This window comes from Vicia villosa, linkage group LG1 (assembly GCF_029867415.1).
Source record: "Vicia villosa cultivar HV-30 ecotype Madison, WI linkage group LG1, Vvil1.0, whole genome shotgun sequence".
NCBI classification, from domain to species: domain Eukaryota; kingdom Viridiplantae; phylum Streptophyta; class Magnoliopsida; order Fabales; family Fabaceae; genus Vicia; species Vicia villosa.
In genome coordinates, this window is record NC_081180.1 from 227,401,096 (window position 1) to 227,406,550 (window position 5,455).

The 5,455-nt window shown below is 34.7% G+C and overlaps 1 non-coding gene across 1 annotated transcript; it reads right to left on the reverse strand.

Moving 5' to 3' along the window:
* Positions 1 to 292: 292 nt before the first annotated feature.
* On the reverse strand, positions 293 to 365 carry TRNAV-UAC (transfer RNA valine (anticodon UAC)). Its single transcript has one exon. It is a non-coding gene; the product is annotated as a tRNA-Val (tRNA).
* Between the last annotated feature and the right edge of the window lie 5,090 nt (positions 366 to 5,455).

Genomic DNA, 5,455 nt, shown 5'->3' on the forward strand with positions numbered 1-5,455 from the left:
TTTTTTCTTTATTTTCTATTATTTGTGAATATTATTCAATATAATAAATATTTTAACATTCTACAAGTGTAGTTATTGTGTTTGTAGAATATGATTTTTCTTAATTTTGAAATGAATCTTCCAATTACTTTATACAACGCGACAAAAGATACGCGAAAATATATTAAGAATGATAGAGAAAAATAAAGAAAGCAAATGATAAAAAAATAAGAAATAGAGAAAAAAGTGACATACGATGGATGTTAATTATTGAAACAATGTTACTAATATAAAATTACCGAAACAAAAAGTATGTTGTTGCCCAGGATCGAACTGGAGACCTTCAGTGTGTAAGACTGACGTGATAACCACTACACCACAACAACATTTTTATTTTTTTAACTAATTACATTTGTTTATAAATATATTAGAGGTGGAAAAATTATTTATTAAAATGACATTAATGACTATTTTGAAATTGTACCTCTCGTCATTAGGTTAGAGAAAACTTGGTGAAGACAAAGGACTAAAACTGCTTGACTTTTAGAAGGAGGTAGAAATACCAAGTATTTTTATCAAAGAGTCAGCAAAGGAAAAAAGAAACAGGATGAGCTACCTTTCATATAGAGGAATAAGATATCTTTAAATTTTTCACTGGCCATTATTCTAATATTTTAAAATCTCACAAACAGGATGAGCTACTGAAACATTCTTAATGTTGTGGAAAACACAATTGACCTTGATATGAAGGATGAGCTACAAAAGGAATTTAGTGATGATGAGGTTAGAAACTATTTTTCAAATGAAAGATGTTCCTTCTCCAGGGCCTGATGGGCTCACAGTCTATTTCTACCTACATTACTAGGACATTATAGGTAACAATATCACTAACATTGTCCTCTAACAATTCTCAACAACAATGATAACGTCTCTAACCTTAATCAAACTTATATCTATTTTATACTCAAAATTAGTAATCTTAATCTCCCATATGATTTTTGGCCTATATCTCTTTGCAATGTTACTATAAAGATCATAACCAAAACTATAGCTAATAGAATAAGATCTCATCTCAACACCATTATCAACCATTTTCAAAGTGTCTTAATTCTTTGAAGGCTTATCATTAATGATATTATTGTAGTCTATGAATCTTTTCATACTCTTAACAATAATAAAAGCAATAATGAAGGATATATAGGGATAGATCTTGACATGGATAAATCATATGATAGGATTAACTGGTATTTCATTGAAAACATATTAAAGGCCATGGGCTTCCCTAATAATATTTCTAACACCATTATGAAATGTGTGACTTCTGTTTATTTCTCTATTCTAATAAATTATAATAGCTCTAATTGGTTCTAGCTAACTAGAAGTATAAGATACAGAGATCCCATTTTCTCTATTTGTTTATTCGGTGTGATGAAGTGCTATCGGGTTTACTTACCTTTAACCAAAATAGGAACATTATCCATGATCTTGTCATATCTAAAAATGCCCATGCTATTTCACATCTTTTCTTTGTTGATGACAACCTAATATTTTAGCAGGCAATGGTAGAAGATGCTAAAAGGTAACAAAAAATATTTGAAATCTTACATCCTTGATCAATTCGGACAAGTCAGTGATGGTGTTTAGCAAGTTCTTATAAAAGGAAAAAAATATATCCTATGCAGGAAAGACCATTCTAATAAAATCTATTGAGAAGGTTATTCCTATCTATGTGATGAGTGTTTTCAAGTTCCCAGAGAACAAATGCAATGATATTGACATCCATTCGAAACTATTGATGGAGAGCCAACAATGATGAGAGGACTTAATTGAGTAGGCAACAATAAATGGAACATTACCCTCATTATAAGACCTTTCTATCTTATTATAATAACAAAATTACCCAAACCCCTATTGGTAATCAAGATGAAGAGTATACCATCTAGTGAATGACAAACAAGGATGAAAATTATACCGTCGAAATAGGGTACCACTATTTCCATAACCAAATGCTTAATAATAACCATGACCCTTGTAATTTTAACAGTGCATACAAGACTCGGAAGTAAATATGAAGCATAAAAATCTACCCTAGAATAAAAAGTCTTTGTTGGTGCAATCTAAACAAATTTATCTTTATAAGGACTAAGCTCAACAAAGGAGGATTTTACTATTCTATATTTTGTGCTAGATGTTTAAAAAACTGGAAAACAATAGATTATACATATAAAAACTATGAGAGGACCAAACCAAATTAGTTCGGGTATAAACTAAACACCAACTTCTCAAATACCCAGAATGAGAATAGTAATGAAGGGCTATGAAGATACAATAAAGAATGTCATGGACATCCTTTAAAAATATGGTAAGATAGAATATAGAAATTTATGAAAATATATCTACTCCCATAAAACATACATCCAAGCATGTAGAAAACACAATCAAGCAAGAGAAAAAGACCCATAAAAATAACAAGAACCTTAATAGTAATCCTTTTGAAAGGATGAATGAGGCTAACAACACAATCAAAAGCAATAACTATAACATATACACAAACAACATGTATACTACTAACATTCACACTAAGAATATTGATATTACTTCTTCTGGACCAGCCAGAAGCCCAAATAGCTAAAACCTAACTCATCTCAAATCCACTTCACTTGACACAAGGTATTTAAGTCAATTGACACTAAAGTAACGTACATTCTATGATCTCCAATTTTCACTACGCCCATCTTAAATCTTGAACAGACTTAGGCGTTGGAGTGCAAACCATGCAGATCCATCTTGCGCCGCAATAACGGAGATCAGCACAGCCAGTTCAAGATCATCAGCTCATTGACTATGTCCAATTTTGGTTCCAAATGAACAATGGTACCATCTATGGGAATTGACTTCTGATTTCTACAATTTCCATGATTTTAGATTCAATCTTTGATTTACCATATCGTAACCTCCTTAGGTGACCATATCAAGAGCATTTAGAACCAAACACGGAGATCTGCCACATTCAATCCAATTAGTTATTGTTTTAACTACGAATTCATCGGATTTCCAAATCCCTGATTCCTTCGAGAACTCTGCTAAGTAAAAGACGAAAGGATCCTAGATCCAAATCCATACCTACACTACGATTACAATAGAATGAAGGAAGTTTCCTCAAAGAGCATGTCGAAGATACATGATCCATATTCTTATATAACATCACATTCATCGCCCTCATCTAGCGTAATACCTATAGTGGCGACATCGAAGATACGACAAGTTCATAGTTAATGTTGGCGTGAATTTGGTCTCGAAGCACCTTCTTTAGTTACCAAAGGATCTTCGACAGATGAACGGAGATCTACTTGGGCCAAATTCATTAGATCGCAATGAAGCTTGTATTGTACGCGGACGGGACTATTCACGACAAAGGGAAGTGAAAACCCACCATAAAATTGTTTATGGTTTAGCACGCCCGCTTCGTAACACCTTTCCCTCATCACTTAAGTTATATGACGAGTTAATGCCAATAGCGATCTTCTGGTAAAATTCCTCTTCTATATGATTATGGGGATGTGCATCAAGATATAGAGACGTCTGAGCACAAATACGATCAAAGAATGATAACACTAATCAAAATACAGCCACATAATTCTCAAGAAGTGCAATGGTTTCCGCCGAGGTTAGATTCTGTACGAGATAACTCGTAAACAATACTCTCTGAGCGCCAGTGCCCTATCCTACATAGCCGAGCTACCAAGTCCCCATGGTCACTTCGAAAAAAAAAGTCTCCTCCGAAGACAGCTCTAGTCGACAATTATCTTTGATCTTTCACTCGACATCGCCGCTCTTTAAAGAGGATGAAGGATAGAAAAACACTTAGAAAGGGGGGGGGGGTTTGAATAAGTGTAGCTTTAAAAACTTGACAGATAAAAATAAATTGCACAGTTATTTTTATCCTGGTTCGTTGTTAACTAAACTACTCCAGTCCACCCCCGCAGAGATGATTTACCTCAACTGAGGATTTAATCCACTAATCGCACGGATTACAATGGTTCTCCACTTAGTCAGCAACTAAGTCTTCCAGAGTCTTCTGATCACACACTGATCACTCCAGGAACAACTGCTTAGATACCCTCTAAGACTTTCTAGAGTATTCTGATCCACACGATCACTCTAGTTACAACCTGCTTAGATACCCTCTAAGACTTCCTAGAGTATTCTGATCCACACGATCACTCTAGTTCCTTACAACTTAATGTAATCAATTCTAAGAGTATTACAATTGCTTCTTAAAAGCTATAATCACAAACTGTGATATTTCTCTTAACGTTTAAGCTTAATCTCACTAATATATTACAACAGCAATGTAGTGAGCTTTGATGAAGATGAAGATTCTGAGCTTTGAATAGAACAGAGTTTCAGCAAGTTAATATGAGTTGTTTTGTTCAGAATCGTTAACCTTGCTTCTCATCAGAACTTCATATTTATAGGCGTTGGAGAAGATGACCGTTGAGTGCATTTAATGCTTTGCGTGTTCCGTACAGCATCGCATTTAATGTTATACGCTTTTGTCAACTACCTCGAGCCTTGTCCACGCTGTGTCTACTGACGTTGCCTTTAATAGCTTTTAACGTTCCTTTTGTCAGTCAGCGTAGCTTGCCACTTGTACTTCCTTCTGATCTGATGTTTGTGAATACAACGTTTGAATATCATCAGAGTCAAACAGCTTGGTGCAAAGCATCTTCTGATCTTCTGACCTTGAAGTGCTTCTGTGCGTGATACCATCAGAACTTCAGTGCTTCTGATCTCATGTTCTTCTGATGCTTCCATAGACCCATGTTCTGATTCTGCTTCGACCATCTTCTGATGTCTTGCCAGACCATGTTCTGATGTTGCATGCTGAACCCTTGAGACAAAGCTTCTGAGCGCTGAATTATGCATACTCTTTATATATTTCCTGAAAAGGAAATTGCATTGGATTAGAGTACCATATTATCTTAAGCAAAATTCATATTATTGTTATCATCAAAACTAAGATAATTGATCAGAACAAATCTTGTTCTAACAATCTCCCCCTTTTTGATGATGACAAAAACATATATAAATGATATGAATTTGCGATCAGAAAGAGCAGACGGCAAAAGACAAATTACACAGCTATAGCATAAGCATATGAATATGTCTCCCCCTGAGATTAACAATCTCCCCCTGAGATAAATAATCTCCCCCTGAAATAAATACTCGAAGAACTTTAATAAAAGACTTCCCTGATTATTTCGGTAGAGACGATCACATAGGCTTCTGTCTTCAGAGAATTCATAGCTTCTGACTTCTGCTTCCATTGGACAGCTTCAGAACTAGAATTTCTTTAGATCCCTAGAACACTCACAGCTTATGATTCCTGCTTCCATCTAGGACAGCTTCAGAACTTGAATTTCTTTGATCTTCAGAACATTCACAGCTTCTGATTTCTGCTTCCATTTAGGAC